The 21537-nt window shown below is 38.5% G+C and overlaps 1 protein-coding gene across 1 annotated transcript in view; it reads right to left on the minus strand.

The window, feature by feature from the left end:
- Positions 1 to 21537, minus strand: part of ATP10B (ATPase phospholipid transporting 10B (putative)) — a 169716-nt gene that overhangs the window by 101887 nt on the left and 46292 nt on the right. The gene's annotated exons all lie outside the window — the stretch shown is intronic.

Raw genomic sequence — 21537 nt, forward strand, 5'->3', positions numbered from 1 at the left:
GGGTGGGAGACCCTTCTCTTCCTCTCCAACTCCATTTGGTGATTTCTGAAACTGAGCACTTTTTCAGATGATCCTCCTAGATGGGGGACAAAATACTGCTTTATCTAGGATATTCCAGTTCCTGAGCTCTTTTAATAGAACCTATAAGCAAGCCTTCAAGTTTCCCTCTGGCCATTCTTCCTTAAAGACCCTGAAGGATTTTATTCAAAGACATCCTTTGTAAGAAGTTGCATATAATGGGGCTTCTCACTTAGGCTCACAGGATGATTTTCTTTTGAATAAATAGACCAGTAAACATCAGGTATTATTATCTTACAATGAACAATCTCATCTGTCATTGACAATATGGTTCTTTAAAGGAGAAAAAGTTCCATTTCTAGTTTAAATGGTAATATTTTACCTTCCTGATGCCCATATGATCTGACCCTTATCATAATTCTCCTCATGTGTTTAATCAATCCAAATGATTTTCAATCCAGAAGAGCTCTTCAGAGTCTTAAGTGAGCTCTTGTAGCAAGCATGAAAAAATAAATGCAATTACTGATGCCCATCATAATGTGACCAAAAGCAATATTATGACATATGATAAGCCAGAAATAATACCGTATATCTTCTTTCTCGTTATAAAAAAATGTTCCTTTCAAGGATTTTTTTTTTATTATTGTAAAAGAAAAGGAAATGAAAAGATAATTCATGAATAGGGTTGAAAATGCAAATGAGAAATCTTGCTGTGCCTAATGCCATACGTATCAGGGTTCTCTCAATTTTAGACAATAAGGACTTCAAAAAGGAAGACTGAATTGATATGGGAGATGCAGGTATTTTAGGTGGGGTGGTTTAAAAAGTCCATTTTTCATATCATATCCTTTGCTTTTCTTTATTCAGACTGTAAAATAAGCTTTCTTAAAAATAAAACAGATGTAAAATGGATGCTAAACAAGTAGACTTAAGTTTGATGAAGAAGTGAATATTTCCATAGTTTCAAAATATCTTCCCCAAATTATTAATTACAGTAGTTAAAAAAAAAAAAAGAATCACTGCAGTAAAGAAACATGGCAGGCACCACCTAATCTAAGAGATTAAAGCAAAATCACCAATATGGTATAACCTGACATTCTGTGCCTCCTGTTATGATGTACCAAGGACATGGCATCATTTCTGTGGTAGTCACAAGGAAACATTGAAAAGCCTCAAGCTGGGGATTATTTTACAAAATAATCAGCTTACCTTAAAGATATTAAATGTCAAAGGTCAAAAAAAGGCAGAGGAACTATTTCTGATTAAAACAGACTAAAAAGGGGCTCCTAGGTGGCTCAGTCGGTTAAAGGGCTGCCTTTGGCTCAGGTCATGAACCCAGTGTTCTGGGATTGAGCCCCACATCAGGTTCCCTGCTCAGTGGAGAGTCCGTTTCTCCCTCTCCCTCTGCCTGCCACTCTGCCTACTTGTGATGTATCTTTCTCTAACTCTCTGTCCAATAATAGAATAAAATAAAATCTTAAAAAAATAAAAAATAAATAAAACAGACTAAAAAGATATGATAATTAAGTGTAATGTGTGATCCTGGGTTGGATCCTGGCCTGGGGAGGATAAAATAGGTATAAAGGACATAAATGGACAATGCATAAAATTTAAAAATTATTTGCAGATTAGTAATAGCATTTTAGTAATGTCAAATTTCCCTATTATAATAATTATATTGTGTCTATATAAGAAAATGTTCTGGTTCCTAGAATTCATCCTAAAGTAGTTATGGGTAAAGGGGCAAGATGTTTCAGTGGTCCAGAAAATAATGTCCAAGTTTGTACATGTGTGTGTATACGTATATACATATACATACTTAGCTAGGTAGGAAGGTTGTGCAGGGGTGTTCCATGGAGAAGAACTGGTTCTGGAAACAAAAAAAAAAGTTCATAGGAGTGTCCTGTAGAGCACATGAAGTACGGGACAAAGAACAAGGGCTGAGGCTGGAGGGCCAGACAAGGACCAGATGGCTTGTTAAAGATTTTATTTATTTATTTGACAGAATAAGAGAGAACACAAGCAAGGGGAGCAGCAGAGGAAAAGGGAGAAGCAGGCTCCTCACTGAGCAGGGAGCCTGATGCGGGACTCAATCCCAGCACCCTGGGATCATGACCTGAGCCAAAAGCAGAGGCTTAACCAACTGAGCCACCCAGGAGCACCCCCCCCTTTTTTTTTTTAAAGATTTTATTTATTTATTTGACAGAGAGAGAGCATAAGCAGGGGGAGCAGCAGCAGGATAGGGAGAAGCAGGCTCCCCACTGAGCCCAACCAGCTGGCTTGTGAAGGCTGTTGTGGTGAGAGTAGAATGGAGTCTTGAAGAGTTTTAGGCAGGGAAAGCACCTGACGAGAGCTGTGAATCCCAGGTTTTGCTCTGCCAGAAACTTATTGGAATGGGTTATGTGGGGCCAAGACCCATTGGGACCGCTGCTCCTTAACCCACTGTTTACTCATTCTTCCAAGTAAGCAACTTCTTTCCAAAAGTAGATCAGGAAACAAGGGGGTATTGTGTAATCCTTTTATCTGAGGTGTGGTTTATTACTGCTTGCCTAGAGGGAGGGCCCTGTCTGAAGCAACTCTACAAGGTCCATCCAGTTACAAAGTCTTTCTCTCTTAATTTTCTGAAATGGTACCTCCCACTAATAATGAGCTTGAGAAGTTTCTAGTTTTTCTAATTCATACTCAGATCCCTCTGGTTGGAAGTAGTAATTCCTTCTAGTACCACTATCATTTTCCCCTGGGCAGAATGTCCTCCAGATGGTAGGGGGTACATTTCTATTTGGTGGACCATTAGCCTAACGTACTTAATTAATTACAGTTTACTGAGAAATCCTGTTCTTGTTCCCCAACTTTCTCCATCTAGCCTGGCCCACATTCCAATTAACCCTAGGCCTTTACTTTTTTATTTTAACAAACCAAGGAAACCCCATCTTTAGCAAATTCCATTTTCACTGTGAAGGAGTCAATCAACCAGTCAATTTTCGAACCAAAAAATACTTATTGAACTCTTGTTTTGTACTAAGTGAGTAAAACCCACCCATCCATTTCTTTTATTCTGGAACTTGCACTCTACTGAGGCACTCAGAAGCTAAACACACACTCATAGAAATCAATGTAAAGTTGATCCTCGAAGAGCATGGGTTTAAACCACTCGTGTGCGCTTATATGTAGATTTTTTTTCAATACAGCACAGTACTGTAAATGTAATTTATGATTTTTAAAATATTTTTTCTCGAGTTTACTTCATTGTAAGAACAAAGAATATAATACGTATGACATACAAAATATGTGCTAATTGACTGTTTATGTTATCCAAAAGGCTTCCAGTCAATAGTAGGTTATTAGTAGTTGTTTTTGGAGAGTCAAAAGTTATATGTAGATTTTGACTTGTGCTTATTCTTTTGACTGTGTGGAGTGTCTGCACCCCTAACGCCTGTGCTCTTCAAGAGTCAGCTGTATATTCACCAACCGCGATAAGTGTCACAAAGGAGAAAAGGGCCCAACGTGATTGCACTACAGAGGGGTGTGGCCTTGTCCCTGAAGAGGTGGGGTTTGAGCTGAGATCAGGGGGATGGGAGAAGTGTATGTGTGTGGTGTGTGTGTGTGCATTGTGTCTGTAAGTAAGAGAGCATCCTAGGAAGAAGCCACATTTACAAGTGTCCTATGGCTAGAGCAAATATTGATTTTAAAACTGGGAAGAAAATTCAAGTAATGCTAGAAAGTAGTAGTAAGTGGAGACTAGACAGTTATTTTCCCTTCATGTTCAGTTCCTTAAACAGTGTATCAGTTAGGCAGGACCATGAAGGGAAAACAAACAAACAAACAACTATAAAATTAAATTTAGTCTACACTGAGATTCTTGATAAACAGTACACTGTCTTGATATTAAAATTAATTGGTATCTAAGAAAGTTTGGTCTTCAATTAACCACAGGAGTTTTTAAAACACTCTACCCTGAGCCTTACAAAATGTATGAATCTCACAAAATAATTTCCTCTTAGACTTCTAGTTAACAAACGATAACACCTTACAGTAGCCAAGGGTTAGTATGTCCTTAAATCAATCAATTATATCAGTTTTCCCCAAATTGCAATCATTCTTGAATTACCTTTCCAATTTTTACCATACCCAAAGATCATTTGTTTTATTAAATGCAATATATTTTAAGTCAACTTGCTTTTTTTAAAGCTTAAATATTGACTTTAACAGTGATATAACACTGACTATAACTCTGATATGACACTGATATCTGAAATTAGGGGTTTGATACACATTATTTTTCATAGGCACTAACATGGACCTACTTTTATTGAAATAAAAACTGCTGGCCCATTATCACAACACTGTCCTAGACCTTCTATATCTCCCTTTGCCATTGGGGGAACCAGGTTCAGAAACATCACCAATTATAGAGAAAGTATCATTTTCATTATTCGATGCTTACCTACTAATGCAGGAAATGCTGCTAACATGTTTTGCAAGTTCTTTGTTGGTTTCCCACAGAAGTGTCAAAACAACAAAAGGCTTTTCATCAAACCTGAATTAAATAAAAAATCCAGAGAAACTGCTTCCTATCCATTTCCCAAATATTCTACTAGATCAAGGGAAAATTTGCAATACTACAAACTTATTACCAATTCCCTATTCATTTGGTTATTTCCCCCACTTATTCTGATTGGATTTGCTCAAGGAAATGGCCACTACTTTTATGTAGTCCTCTACCTATTTTACCCATACCCATTTTATAGATGGAGAAACAAAAGTAAGGGGAATAGAATGATTCCTTTATGGAAACTTCCTCCTCCCTGTTAGAAAAACCTATATTTATTAGAATCCAAAATGTACTTTTTTTTCCCCACACTTTAATGTTTTGAACCTAGGATATGTCACATAATTGATATGATAATATTTCTTTTTTACCCTTACAACATATTATTAAGTTGATGGCATTTTAGATTCAAGGAAATACGTTTAGTTGCAGACCCCAGAACAGAAACCACAGTTTAAAAGCCTGTCACTAAGGCTTCCAGTTCCAGAACCTGGCTGAGAAAGCTGGGAAAGGAATGGCCCAAGGGGAGACCTTATTCTTCAGAGAGGCTAGAAGCCTTGAGGATGGCAGAACTTCAGAGCCTTCATTTGCCTTGTGCGCAGCTCCAGGATTCTACATATAGCTGCTGTGGGCAATCAGTTCTTGTAAGTACCAGAAAGTGCTCTGTCCTTCCCACTGGGAGGAGCAGGAGCTGTGATTGTGCCTCATTCACCGGGTATAAAACGTGTCTTATAATTAGGATGCCAGATGCTGACTTCCTCCAGAGAGAAAGAAATTTTGAATAAGAAATGCGTCTGAGGCCCTTGCACAGGGTGGGGTGGAAATTGTGGCTTTTGGAGGCTGATGGGAGCGAAAGGCAAAGGCAGAGTGAGAAGGAAATAGCAATCACCTTAGATAAAATTTCATTTGAAGGATGTACTTCTGTAGAAGGTAATGAAAACATGTCACAAATGAAATCCTACAGAATGGGGTTTTGTGGGAATGATCAGAGGGTAGATCTTTATAGAAGTATTAAGAGCATACCACACTCGGTCTCTATTACCAGTCTTTTTTGTGAATGTGGTTTACCCTGATTTTTTCTTAGCATCTTGGTCCATATAGTAAGGTAAGGTCCTTACTCCAACAGATTTTCAAGGACAGCAATTGTTTCTTAAACAGATCTATGGTCGCTATGCTCTACTTCATTATTCCCCAGGTTCAGTGGAGTTTAGGGCATCACCAGGTACCCAGCAAGATGGTCTCCCATTAGGTGTATTTGGAGCTCAGACATCTTTCATGAGTTTTGGACAAGAGTGTCCACTGCTTCTTTGCTATCTTCTCTTCTTTTCTAGGTATCTCAGCTTTAATATTTCTAAAGCTTTGGACTCTCTCCAAAATTCACTTTGGCTCCAGTAGCCCCCATTCCTATGAGTAGCATCTCCCTGTACCCAAATGACCTGGACGTTATCTCTGATTTCTTCTTCATTTGCTACAGTCTATTTTTTAAAGTTATATTTAAGATCAATTAATTACCATATAGTGTATTATTAGTTTCAGAGGTAGAATTTAGTGATTCATCACAAGCATTTAACACCCAGTGCTCGTTACATCAAGTACCCTTCTTAATGCCCATCACCCAGTTACCCTACCCCTTCCAGTGGCTTCCCCTCAGGCAAATTTCAGTTTGTTTCCTATAGCTGAGAGTCTCTTCTGGTTTGTCTCCCTCTCTGATTTCGTCTTATTTTATTTTCCCAATCCCTTCCCCTATGTTCATCTGTTTTGTTTCTTAAATTCCACGTATGAGTGAAATTATAATATACTTGTGTTTCTCTTATTGACTTACTTCACTTAGCATAATACCCTCTAGTTCATCCATGTTGTTGCAAATGGTAAAATTTCTTTTTTTTTTGACAGTCAAGCTATTTTTAAATTCTACATGTGTTCATCTAAATATTTTTCAAATCCATCTGCTTAGTAACACTTCTACTGCTTCCAATATAAGAAAAGACATTATTGTCTCTTGTATGGACCACTGCACAGACTCCTGTTGGCTTTCTACATCCTTGCCTGCTCCCTTTCCATCCTGGTTTCCTCCTAACAGCCAAAGTTGCTTTTCTAAAGTGCAAATCAGGTCATGTCAGGTCTCTTAATACTTTCAATGATTATGATTGTGTTTGTATAAAACCCAGACTTCTCACTGTGGCCTACATTAGACTTCATGTGACCCAGTTCCCACCTATACCTTTTCTTCTTATTCAGTATTCTCAAGTACTCCAAGCTTTCTTTCTCCACCTCCCCTGTCTGCCTCCCACCACCCCATGTGTGTGTGCATCTGTGTGTGTGTGCATGCATGTGCACATGTGCACACGTGTGAGAATCTAGGCAGTTAGGAGTTTGTCTCCCTTGGAGGCCCCTTCTTCAGGCTTTGCCTAGTCTATGAGTCAGGCTAAGCCACAGGCCAGGCTGTGAGATGAAGCCCTAAATCTCAGTGGCTTAGCACACCCACTAAGGATTTGCAGCTCCAAGGTAGCTCTTCTCAATCCAGTGGCTCAGGGCTCTAGGCTCCCTTTGCCTCATAATCTCAACATGTGGCTTTAAATAGAGCCATAACAGAGATGTAGAAGTGAACTACATTACTTTGCTCATAATCAAATGACTGCCAGAATCAGCCACATGGTCTAACCTCGGCTACAAGGGAGGGTGAGCTATGTGGGCAAATACATAGAATCTTTGGCGAGAATTGGTGGTTTCTACCAGGTCCCAAGTTAAATGACATTTCTTCATAGATTTGGGTATAGGATTAATCCACTGAGGGCTACTATGGAACGTGTCAGTGTGGCAATTAGGATATGGTCAGACCTGTCATTATTTCCCGTTAGCTGAAGAAAGGGATTCTACACTTTCTGAACACTTTGACCTTCTATTTGGGTGCCCTCCTTCAAATTTGAGGCCAAGAGAGGGATCTGTAGATACTGGCCCTTAGCTGCTGCCCTGGGTTAAGGCTGTTGATAATGAGATATTAGAGAATTCGTATGTGCTCCAGGGCATAGACTGTAGATGGAACACATTATATGCTGCATACATATGTGAACCTCTACTTCTTTTTTCTTTCTCTCTCTTTTTTTTTAAGTTTTTATTTATTCAGTTATTTTAATTTCACTTAACATACAGTGTTATAATAGTTTCAGGTATGAAATATAATAATTCAACACCTCCATACATAACCCTATGTTCATCAGGACAAATGCATTCCTTAATCCCCATCAAATATTTAACCCCCCCCTTCACCCACCTCCCTTCTGGTAACCATCGGTTTATTCTCTATTGTTAAGAGCCTGTTCTTCTGTGAGTCTCTCTCTCTTATTTTTTTTTTCTTTTGATTTCTTTTTTATTTGTTTCTTAAATTCCACATATGAGTGAAATCATATAGTATTTGCCTTTCTCTGATTTAATTTGCTTAGCATTATACTCCCTAGCTCCATCCATGTTGTTGCAAATGTGAGCCACTACCTTTGCAAATGTGTGGCAGATAGGGTTGAAATGGATATACTGCAAATTTCTTTAAGGGCATTACTGACTTCACGGTAAACTTTTGCTATTATGTATTTCCTCAGGCCAAGATACTAAAATTATACCAACTCTGAGGTGTAGGTTATGAAATTCTTTGATGAAAGAAGAGGTCTTTGGGCTTTGAAAGGTTGGAAAGACTGGTGTAGTGGAGGGAGCACAGAGTTGAATACAGGGTATTTGGCTAAGTGCAGAGAAAAAGTTCTGTAAAGCACAGTTCCCGCCCCAACAAGATGGTTGGAGAGATGAGGTTATACACAGGAAAGGTAACAGATAGGCTATCAACAGAGAATTGAATAAACACAAACAGCAAGCTCTGGAAGTTGCCAAAGGTAGAAGAAATCATGAATGATTGAGTAGGACAAGGCAAACTTGCTGGAGAAGCAGAAGTGGTCAATTAGTGAATAAAAGCCTGCGTACCCAGAAGCAAGGTCTCTTGTTCCCACCTCTCGGACCTACTAAGTTAGAAATCCTGGGAATGGGATAGGAAACTGGTACTCCTAACCAGCTCCCAGATCATTGTAAAGTAGGGACTGCTAAAGGGCAAACCTGGAAAGACCCTCCCTTATGCCCTTAAATATCTGCTGTCTATTGAAAACTACCTTTACTTATTTTCTTTCCTCTATTCCAAGCCTGATTTCCCAAGTATCTTCCTAATAAAGGCAGAAGATCTTGGGAAATAAAAAGACAATGTAGGCAATCTTTTTAAGAGGCAGGTAAAATGAGATGCATAATTTCATTTTTTATATCCCTACAGGCAGAAAGGTAATTTCACTTAAAAGTTGTTTTATAGTTCTTTCAGTTTATTTTACTGATAAAATAATTAAATTGGGTCTAATTAAAAGTGAACAAATTGCTTGCACAAGCTGAATAAATCAGTGCTGAGCTGAAGGGTGAAGAAAGTTGTTCGAAGTCTGCAGGAGTGAAAGCCATTGAAAGACAATAGGACACACTGATGTGCTCAGTTCACCTCACTCCAAACATATGCATGATTCTGTGAGTTACATGTTAATACTTCCAGGAAAGACTGAGGTGAGGTAGGCAGTGAGAGAGCAGGGCCTGGGAAAGATGGGAGGAGTTTTCTCAGGGTCAAATGGACTAGACAACTGGCTCCGTGCAAAGAAAATGGAAAATGGGGTGAGATCTGTAAAATGGGGTGAGACAAACTGATATTTTAGTGGGTGTCTCTAGAGTTTCCTTAGGAAGGAAATACACACTGATCAACACTTGGGATGAAAGGCTAGGGAACACAAATTAAGTAGAAGAAAAAAAGGGGAAGGGAAAGGAGGAGAGAATTAGTTGGCAAGAGTATGAGAAATAGAGATTAAGATAGTTGGTGCTTACATTGTCAGAAAAAGGTAGAGGGACTTTCTCAAATTTTTTGAGGTATAATTGCCACATAACACTACCATAATTTCAGGTGTCTAATGTAATGATTTAATAATTGTATATATTGAAAATGATCACCATGATAAGTCTAGTTAACATCCATTGTCATACATAATTACAATTTTTTTTCTTATAATGAGAATATTTAAGAACTTTCTTAGCAACTTTCAAATATGCAATATAGTATTATTAACTACATGCAATATAGTATTATTAACTACAGTCATGTGTTTATGTTACATACCCAAGATTTATTTTATAACTGGAAGCTTGTACCTTCTGACCTTCACCCATTTCACCCACCCCAAGCACCACCACCTCTGGCAACCACCAATCTTTTCTCTATTTCTTTTTTAACTTTAATTTTATTTATTTGACACAGAGAGCAAGAGCATATGTGTGAGAGAGCACAAGCAGGGGGAGCAGCAGAGGAAGAGGGAGAAGCAGGCTTCCCACTGAGCAGGGAACCTGAAGCAGGGCTTGATCCCAGGACCCTGGGATCATGACCAGAGCTGAAGGCAGATGCTTAACTGACTAAGCCACCCACATGCCCATGTTCTCTATTTCTATGAGCTCATTTTTTTTTTTTTTTTTTTAGATTCCACATATAAGTGAGATTACTCAGTATTTTTCTCTGATTTATTTCACTCACTGTAAAGCCCTTAAGATCCATCGGTACTGTTGCAAATTGCAAGATTTCCTTATTTTTAATGACTAAGTAATATTCCATTGTATATATGGGACTTTTTTTAAAAGCTCCAATATTCACTAAAAATATGTATGATATTGGAATATGTATAATGTGTTTTCATGTTACTTGAAATTTTTTCATAAACACTCTCTGCTCAGCGGGGAGTCTGCTTCCCCCTCTCTCTCTGCCTGCCTCTCTGCCTACTTGTGATCTCTCTCTATCAAATAAATAAATAAAAATCTTAAAAAAAAAAAAAAGAATTCACAGAAGTTGGGAGGCAAATGGTGGCATGAGGTTTTTCATAGGATATAACATACGGGTTCAAGTTCACCTGATTCACATTTAAAAGGGTGAGGTAAGCCATGCCAAGCTGACACCTGGCTTATACGTCTCACTGACTAGCTGTGTGATCAGAGGGCATGTTGCTTACTCTCTCTGGGCCTTAGTTCCTTCCTCTATGAATGAGGGAATCTGACTAGGTAATCACTCACACCCATGTGTGTCTCTAACACTTTTGCTTCAGGTTTAATTCCCACCCGGACTTTCAGAAGTCAAGGAGATGAGTGACCTTGATGAGGGACCTTGCCAGAGAAAGATTATTTCCTCCCCAGATGATAGCCTATCCTTAGAAGGTCAGGTCTCAGAGCAGGTGACTGCTAAGTGGCTGATCCTTTTTCTTTTCAGAAATGGAGCCCTTTTCTCAGATCTATTTTGGTTGAGTTATTTTCTTATACATGCTTTTTGCTGAATATTCTCACATTTCTAAAACAACACCTAAACCCTCTCATCTTTATTATTTCTCCTTTCTCATTACATTAATATAGCCATGATAATGTTCTCAAAAGGCCTCTACTAGTACCAAACTTCTATTCCCAATATAAGGAGGAGTTTCAAGACAGATCCTAATGGTCTATTGGATATCATCACCTGGATGTCTAGTAAGAATGGCAATCTCTGTTTGCTTCCAGAGAGACTCATTATCTTTACCCCCATATCTGATGCTAACTCCAGTCCCTATCTCGTGGAGTGACAGTGCTATGCCTTCAGTTGACTAGGCTTTTGATTCCTCTCCCACCTGATGTATCCAATCAGTTACTAAGTCCTGTTGATTCCATCCTATATACATTCTGTCAGTTCTGTCTACTCTCCTCTGGGATCCTTGCCACCACAGCAATCTAAGCCATAGTTGCCTCAAATACATGGATAGTTTCATAGTTGGTCCCCTTGCTTCCAAATTTGCTCCCCTCCAATCTGTCTTTCCAAAGTGAAATCAGAAGATGTCATCCAATTGTGAATCCATTCATGTCACTGCCTTGATCAAAACCCTTTCTAGCTTTCAGTTTCCATCAGATAGAATAACTAAACTTTAAAATAATTTATAAATCCTTCTCTCCATGAACTAGGTAGAGCTCCTCTCCTGTATCTCTTTTATATGCTCTATTCTGGTCACAGGAAATTATTTTATTTGTTTTTGTGTCTTTTACTGTCACAACCAATACCAGGAGCACTTTCTACCCCTCCCCACCACCACCAGGCCTAGCTAATCTTCATTCATTTTTTGACTTAGATGTTCCCTCCCCTGGAAAACTTTCCTTGGTCCTAAAGTATGATTTAAAGGTTACTCATAGGTGCCTCGTTAGCGCAGTAGGTAGCGCGTCAGTCTCATAAAGGTTACTCATATGCTTCAGAGTACTCTGTCCTTATCCCATTTTAACTCCTAGTTCTGTGTATCCAGCCTATGCATTTGTCTGGATTGAAGGCTTCTATGGTTCAGTCACCACTCTACACTACATGTTTCTTGGGGCAGCCACCATTTTAATAACCCCACTCCATGTCTCTTGAAAGCAGTCACCACTAACAACCCTAGTGCATTCTTCCCCAGTGCCTGGTGTGTTTAGTCATGACTTTACCCCAGCACCTCCTGGGAACAATCAGCTCTTTACACCTCCTTCCCCAGTACAATGATAGGCACCAAGAGGTGCCTGATTTGATGAAGAAAAAAAAATCTGTATTACAATATTATTTTTAAAAATTTCAAAAAACCTCAACCTTATTATTCCATTTTTCCCTCCAAATGATCCATTGAAGTATTATGGTGGTTCTTTCTAGCGATAGGCATTAAGTTCCTCAATATGCCCACTTAGAAGGATCTGTGATTAAGGAATTCGAGAACTCATAGCAGAAGTTCCCCTTCCTTGTGACCAAGCTTTGAGAAAATAATATGTAATGTTTTGAAAAAGACAGTCGATGTAGCATACTACATAATTTCAATATAAATGAAAATTTTCCTTTTAAAATAACAACAAATTTGATACAGTTTCACTCAGAATCTGCTCTCTAGAACTTTCTAATGCTTGCCTCTCTTAATACAAGAAACTGGGGGGCGCCTGGGTGGCTCAGTGGGTTGAAGCCTCTGCCTTCAGCTCAGGACATGACTCCAGGGTCCTGGGATTGAGCCCCGCATCAGGCTCTCTGCTTAGCAGGGAGCCTGTTTCCCCCCCCCTCTCTGTCTGCCTGACTATCTGCCTACTTGTGATCTCTGTCTGCCAGATAAATAAATAAATAAATAAATAATCTTAAAAAAAAAAAAAACAAGAAACTGGAAGTTAATTCTGTTTGTAGCTAACATCTGTTACGAAGCATACAAACAAAATTATTCTGATTTATAAAATAGTGTTTTTGATTTTTGGCTTCTTAGATCTCAATGACTATGGCTGGATCTTTGAGATAAATTACCGGGGAAGTGTTTCTGAAACTCTCTCCCCATGACATAGGATTGCATGTCCTGAACTGCTTCGGGCATTTCTGACTAAAGTACTTGTAAAAGGGTGCTCTTACACCTCCTAGCAAAAGCTCTCTCTGCAGTTCCAGGATCACAATACATATGCGTTCAATATTTATCTTTCAATGTTATCTCATGTAAACTTTTACTTCGAATACACTGTCTTTATTTATTACCAACTCTTCAGTTCCCTGTGTTCTTAGAAATGACTTGATACTTGCACACAGCAGAACTGATACTGTCTGGGTGAACTAGAAGATTACAGGATTAAATTTGTTTGTACTAAATTTTCATATTTGGTGAAATTGTGGCTTGGAGGGCATGGCTATGAATAATTCTGAATTTTTCCATGTTTTAGAGATCAATCTGATGGCTCTTTTACTCTGGAATAATAAACAAGAAAAGGTTAGGTGGCTTAAGGTCATAAAGATAATCAGTAGACTTGTCAGTTTCCTAATGCACAGCCTGGACAGCGTGGCTTTTGGTTTTTCTACCTCAGTGTGAGCCATTTGTGTTTGTTCCTATAGCTTTTGATATCTTTTGGTTTTTCTACCTCAGTGTGAGCCATTTGTGTTTGTTCCTATAGCTTTTGATATCTGTTATTGCCCTGGATTATTTGTTTAAAAATAAACTTTTGATTTCAGAATAATTTCAGGTTTACAGAAAAGTTGCAAAGATAGTACAGAGAGTTCCTTTACCTGACATTCTCCTAATCTTATAGACTCAGGCTACATTTCTCAAAATAATAGATTAGCACCAGTACCATACAATTAACAATTAACTAAACTATAGACTTTATTTATTTTTCATCTGGACATTTAAAACATTTCTTAAATTACAGAGCATTTCAAATTGGAGAACAATACAGATCTTGACCCCAGTGCTATCATGATACTTGGTCATTGGCACCAAGAAACTCAATTGGTCAAAGGTTTGTTTATGGATTGTTCATTTGTTTTATATCCCTTTATCTATACCTAAATAATACTAAGTGACTTTCTGGTACAATTCGTACTAGTCTGGCTCTCCCACTATGAGTAGAATGTTCGAGCTGGTATGGGTGCTTCGGAGTCTGGCTTTTCGGCGCGGGAAAAGCCATCTTCATGATAGCCAATCATAACCTTTTTTTTCTTTCTTTCTTTCTTTCTTTCTTTCTTTATTTTTTTTTTTACATTATTTGAGATTCTAAAAGGACTTCCTGGTTGTTATAAGACTCATTAAACTGTAAGCAAGAGCTTTCTGGACAGAGGCTTTGCATTGGACGGTGAAAACAATACACATTCTTTTTTTGTCTATTGAAATATGCACATTTTATCTTCAGGATGGAGCAAACAGATCCACAGATAGTTTTCTGGAGAACAATACACTATAATTGTTAATCTGTTTCCTATAGTCAAGAAGAAGATATTAAAGTTGGGTGTGTGGAAGGAGCTCTGTAAGAGTGAAGGAGTCATGCCTAGGTAGCTCAGTGGGTTAATGCCTCTGCCTTCAGCTCAGGTCATCATCCCAGGGTCCTGGGATCAAGTCCTGCATCAGGCTCTCTGCTCAGTGGGGGGCCTGCTTCCCCCTCTCTTTCTGCCTGCCTCTCTGCTTACTTGTGATCTCTGTCAAATAAACAAACAAACAAACAAATAAATAGGAGGGCAGGAGCCTGACTGACCCATCACTGATACATGTGACTCTCAGTCTCAGGGTTGTGAGTTCGAGCCCCACGTTGGGTGTAGAGATTAGTTAATAATAAAATCTTAAAAAAAAAAAAGAAAAAAGAAAAAGACTGTGGAGGAGAAAAATGCCTGTAGTCTCCTATGACAAAACCACAAACCTGTAAACGCAGAGACAGGAGAGGAGAGAAAAGGCACACACACACACACTGAGAAAAAAGTAGAGAAACAGTTGTCACCACTTGAATACTCCTATGGTTTAAATGGCAAAGGTCCATGGAGATGTGGAAAAGCAGCACAGGGATAAATCAATCTGCCACCAAAAGCTTGAAGAAGAATGACAGAGTAATGTCCCCTTGGCTGGACTGTCTGGTAGGGGTTGGAAGCTGCCCACACCTCTAGGTAATCTTCCCCTTCTGAAGCCTTAGTCCCTAAGGCTCAATTCTTCTCTCTTCATTAAACCTCAATCCTTGGCTAGAGATCCTGGGTGTTTAGGAAAACCACTAGGCCTTGCTTTGTATGTTCCTGTCTGATTGATTGTGGTTGAGGCTGCTAAGGCAGACTCACTGACATTTCCTGGTGCCCAGGGGGTTTGGCAACCATTTAAACATTTTTGGGGTGTTGCAGGCTTTTTAAAAATTTGATTTATAAGACAAAATTAGCATTCTTTCTGGTATACTTTGTTTGGCTTATTATTCTGATGTTGGAAAATGAGAAAAAAGCAAATTAACACACGTAGGTAGCTATACTCACCTTCCCTCCCACTCTGTGATCACTTCATTCTGTCCTTTCATGAAAGAGCCAAGGAGATAACACTCCATCTGGTGAGTGGATAATTTATTTCCAATTCTCTCAGTCTTTTTAGGGTCATGCGTGTGGGGATTTGGTAACGTTTTACATCTCTGATATGATGGTCTCTGTCACAAGAACTTCATATTATGAAGGCTATAAATATTGCCTAGATACCATTCTTTTCCTCTAGACCATTAGAAAGACAAATGGCTTTGTTGTGCAACAATGTGGGGAAGGGAGATTGGCAAGCACAGCATCACGTAGAGTAGACTTTGATGGCGGCAGAATGCGTGTATGGATTTTGGAGTCTGAAACACCACAGGATATATATTGAGAAGAGAGGTAAAAAGAAGCTTTGAGTTAAACCTATTCCTCCCTTCTGCTGTGTCTCTGTGGCACTGAGACTTGTCCTACGTAGTGCTGGAAGAACTGTCTGAATGGGGGAAAATCCATCCAATGATTTGATTTATCTGTACGATGCCAACAAACCAAGGTTCTTGAATTATCTCATGGATTAAAGACCCCTTGGAGACAGATTCAGACAGTGCGTATTGGCACCAAAATAGCAAATAGACAAATGATACACACCAGAGAGCTGGGCAACAGACTTGTGTACATATGGGGACTTGATACGTGACAGATGTGGCCTTACAAATCAGTGTGGACAGAATACTCAGTCAGTAGTGTTGAGATTGTTAACTTACATAACAGCAAAAACAACAACAACAACAACAAATTTCTACTTTACACAGCAGACCAAAAAAAAAAAAAAAAAAATTCCTGTTGCAATAAAAATATAGAAGAAAATCCTTATGACCTTGTGGTAGGGAGGCAACTCTTAAGGCAAAGACATCAATAATTAAAGACTGATAAATTTGACTGCATTAAATTTTCTGTGCCCTAAAGATTGTAGAAAGGCAAGTCACAGAAAGGGAAGAGATATTTGAAACATTATTACATAAACAAATTAAAAAAGGAAAATATAAACAACCCAGGGGAAAAAAAAAAAAGAAATGACAGGAACAGGATATTATCAGAAGAGGAAACCTAAATGGCTCTAAATCACATGAAATTATTTCCAGCTTTGTTAGTAATCAGGAAAATGCAAATTAAAACAACAAAGTGATACCTTGCTGTATCATCAGATTGGCAAAAATTAATTCTAATTACATTAAGATTTGGCAAAGATGAAATGCAATGGGCACTTTTCTTATATAAATTGTTACAACCACTTTGGAAAGCAATTTAGCTTTATCAGGCCAGGCTGTAAGTGCACACGTCCCTAGATTCAGAATTTCTACTTCTGGGTAGATACCCTGGAAAAACCTTCACATGTATATTCAAAATTCAGATGATATATTCAGAAATGTTCAATGCATCATCATTTAGTAAAAGTTAAAAACTGGAAACATAAATTATAGCATGTTTATAAAATGTAATATTATATGGCACTTAAAACTGAACTGTATCATCATGGATAAATAGCAAAATAATAGTTAATAATTCTCTATAGCTTAATTATTTTGCTGTAGGTACTACTGTAAGCACTTTGCATATACATATGAACTCATTTAATTCTCTTGACATTCCTCTGGCAGGGGTACTATTTCATCTCTGTTTTATGAGCAAACTAAGGTTCAGAAAAATGTAATTAATTACCCCCAAGTCTCATAGCTATCAGTGACAGAGCTGGGCTGTAAACCAGCCAGTCTAATCCCAGAATTAGTGATTTTAACACTGTACCTGCCTTATAAAATACACTCAGAATGCTGAGCAACAAAAATAAAATGTTGAGAGAAAAATTCAGTTTGGAAGATGATTCACACAGTATGTTTCTTTATTATTTAGGGTGAAGTTCAACTATATTTAAAAATAAAAAGTGCCTTGAACAAGATATTTGTATTTATATTCTTATTTATAACATAAAATGAATATAGAGGTAGGCAGTTCAGGGCTGATACAGTTCAGGGTCATAAGGGACCCTGGACTTTCTGTTCCATGATTCTTAGTACTGGTTTCTGGCCTTAGGTGATATCATGAACCAAAGAGCTATTGTGGAGGCCGAGAAAATTAAGGTCATCCCACCTCAGGTTTAGCATTAGCACAAGTACAGCCATCTTAGCTTTGGCAGCCATCTCAGGCCCCTGTGACCAAGGGCTGAACTTTCCCCTACTTTACTTTAGTTCCAGGGACCCCCACCCTGCTTTAGTTCCAAGAAAGTACCCCATCCGACAACACTCCGGCAACAGCTAATCAGCTTACTGCAGAAAAGTCTGAAACTTCGCCTCCTCACTCCCTCCCCAAGCCTCCTGTAATGACCCATAAAAACCCCTGCCTTAACTAGCCTCGGGGTCCAAGTCCCTACTCCTCTGCATCGGGTATACTTGGGCCCAAGCTTAAGCTTGTAAAATAAACCCTCATGTGATTGCATCAGTGTTGGCTCCTTGGTGGTCTCTCAGACGGGAAAACTTGGGCATTACACTATTGGAGCTTCAGCCACAACAGCTGTGTTCCAAGTAGGAAGGAAAAAGAAGGAAGAGCAAATGGTATACCCGTCAGCTGAGTCACTTTAAAGGGTCATCCCAGACGCCCTGCCCAATGACCTTTGTCTCTTCTCACTGGCTGTCCCTAAAGCTGTAAGAGAAGGTGAGAAATGTAGGTCTTTAGTAGGGTGCATTTTTACCCAGAATATACTACCTGTTCTATAAAACAGAAGAGTAAATACTGAGTAGGTCAACTAATATAAATGTTGAATAGGAAATTAAGAGTTTCTATCCTAAACACCATTTAGATAAGGCTTAAAAGAATACTATATATTGTGTATAGTAGAAAAACATGTATGGGAATAATTAATATCATATTTAGGACAATAGTTGTGTTTGGAGAAGGAAAGAAGGAAGAAGCACTACAGAGGGATACACCATAAATTTCACTTATATGTCTAACCGTTAAAAAAACCTCTAAAGCAAAAATGAAATAATGTTAAAATTTGATAAGTTCAGTGGAGGGTAGGATCCAGTGTGTCTTTCAGAAGGGTATGTGTGTTTTCTAGTTATCCTCTTCTTTTGAGTAGTTCATTCACTCTTTTTTCTCTTGTTAAAGAACAAATATTTGAAGATCTAATTTGCTTTCTAATTCACGAATTGGGCAGCATCCAATCTAGCAAGTAGAGGGGAGCTCTGAGGAGTTGTAGAAAATGGAAGACTATTATAGGAAGGAGGGTGGGGCAAGCAAGTTAATAGCAAAACCAAAAAAAAAAAAAAAATATGGTTCTAGGCAAGGCCACTTTCTGTTAGGCAGAAAGAGCAGGGGTCTTATTAGGTGGATTGCTACATTCTCCTTAGGGGGATGAAGAGAATCCATATGGCAGATTACCTCAGTGATGCTCATCAGAAAATTCCTCACTTAGTAGTTAAGACTACATTTCTAGGGGAGGTTGAGGCTGAAATTGGAATTGGTAGTAAGCTCTGATTCGCTGACTTGGCCTAAGTGACACCATTTAGGACTTTGGTTTTCGCACTCTCTTCCTAAAGAGAAGGCTCTAGATCCCCCAGAGTTTCCTCTCCTCTTGAAAATTCAAGCCCTTACTGGACTTGGAATAGTTTGTTCCAAAGGGCGGAGTTTTTTTTTTAAAGCAGAGTGCCTGCTTTAAAAGGAGTAAATTGGTTGAGGGCTTATCAAATGTGAAGCACTACAACCCCTCCCAAGGCACTGGCTACTTATCTCATGAATATACCCTGAATATATGTAACTCCTAACCTAATTGTTTTCTGCTGGCAAATCTAGTTGACATAATGTAAACATTTATTTCCATTGGACAGATGTTATGAATTATCACTACCCTATGGAAACGTCATATAGCATAAAAAACCAACACTAATTATGAAAATAAATAAGGGGGAAAATAACACCCCAATATGTGCTTTTATAAACATTATTAAGAAGCAAAAATCAAATAGTGACTGTAAAGTCTACATTGTATTTTCTTTCTTTTTCTTTAAGAAGTGACAAAATTCTGAGTGCAATGGAGTTTGAAATGAAAATGCTGGCTTCCTTTCCTGGCCAATATCACTCCAACAAGCTTCTTAAACATTCTTTGCTTCAGGGTCCTTTGAACTGAATTCAGATTAAAGTCAATACTTCAAGATCCTAGACAATAGGATCCAACAGTATATTAAAAGAATTATCCATTATGACCAGGTGGGATTTATCCCTGTGATGCAAGGGTGGCTCAACATTTACAAATCAATCAATGTAATAGAACACAGTAATAAAAGATAAGACAAGAACCATATGATCCTCTTAATTGATGCAGGTAAAGCATTTGACAAAATACAGCATCCTTTCCTGACTAAAACTCTTCAGAGTATAGGGATAGAGGATGAACATCCTCAATTTCATAAAATAATCTATGAAAAGTCCACAACAAATATTTTTCTCAAGATCAGAAACACAACAAGGATGCCTACTCTTGCCATTATTGTTCAACGTAGTACTAGAAGTCCTCCCAACAACAATCAGACAACAAAAAGAAATAAAAGGTATTCAAATTGGCAAAGAAGAAGTCAAACTCTCTCTCTTGGCAGATGACCTGATACTTGATGTGGAAAACCCAAAAGACTCCACCTCCAAATTACTAGAACTCATACAGCTATTCAGTAACGTGATACAAAACTGATGCACAGAAATCAGTTGCTTTTCTACACACTAATAATGTAACTGTAGAAAGGGAAATCAGAGAATTGATTCCATTTACAATAGCACCAAAACCCATAAGATAATGTGGAATAAACCTAACCAAAAAGGTAAAGGATCTATAGAAACTACAGAACACTTATGAAAGAAATTGAAGAAGAAACAAAAAGATGGAAAAACGTTCCATGCTCATGGGTTGGAAGAATAAACATTGTTGAAATGTCTATGCTGCCCAGAGTAATCTATACATTCAATGCCCTTACAATCAAAATACCAACGGCCAAAATTAGCAAGACAGGAAACAACATGTGTTGGAGAAGGGGAACCCTCTTACACTGTTGGTGGGAATGCAAGTTGGTGCAGCCTCTTTGGAGAACAGTGTGGAGATTCCTCAAGAAATTAAAAACAGAACTTTCCTATGACCCTGCCATTGCACTACTGGGTATTTACCCCAAAGATACAAATGTAGTGAAAAGAAGGGCCATCTGTACCCTAATGTTTATAGCAGCAATGGCCACGGTCGCCAAACTGTGGAAAGAACCAAGATGCCCTTCAACGGACTAATAGATAAGGAAGATGTGGTCCATTTACACTATGGAGTATTATGCCTCCATCAGAAAGGATGAATACCCAACTTTTGTAGCAACATGGACGGGACTGGAAGAGATTATGCTGAGTGAAATAAGTCAAGCAGAGAGAGTCAATTATCATATGGTTTCACTTATTTGTGGAGTATAACAAATAGCATGGAGGACATGGGGAGTTAGAGAGGAGAAGGGAGTTGGGGGAAATTGGAAGGGGAGGTGAACCATGAGAGACTATGGACTCTGAAAAACAATCTGAGGGGTTTGAAGTGGCAGGGGGGTGGGAGGTTGGGGTACCAGGTGGTGGGTATTATAGAGGGCATGGATTGCATGGAGCACTGGGTGTGGTGAAAAAAAATGAATACTATTATGCTGAAAATAAATAAAAAATAAATTAAAATATACCAATGGCATTTTCAAAGGGCTATCACAAATGACCCTAAAATTTGTATGGAACCAGAAAAGACCCTAAATCACTTAGGAAATGTTGAAAAAGCAAAAACAAAGCTGGGGACATCAAGTTTCAAACTACATTACGAAGCTATGATCACCAAGACAGCATGGTACTGGCACAAAAACAGACATATAGATCAGTGGAACAGAACAGAGAGCCCAGGCTCTGAACTCTATGGTCAACTAAACTTTGACAAATCAGGAAAAGATATCCAATGGAAAAAAGACAGTCTCTTCAATAAATGGTGCTGGGAAAATTGGACAGCTATATACAGAAGAATGAAACTCGACCATTCTTTTACACCATACCAAAAAGATAAACTCTAAATGGATGAAAGACCTCAATGTCTGACAGGAATCCATCAAAATCTTAGAGA

This window comes from Mustela nigripes, chromosome 12 (genome assembly GCF_022355385.1).
Source record: "Mustela nigripes isolate SB6536 chromosome 12, MUSNIG.SB6536, whole genome shotgun sequence".
Taxonomy (NCBI): domain Eukaryota; kingdom Metazoa; phylum Chordata; class Mammalia; order Carnivora; family Mustelidae; genus Mustela; species Mustela nigripes.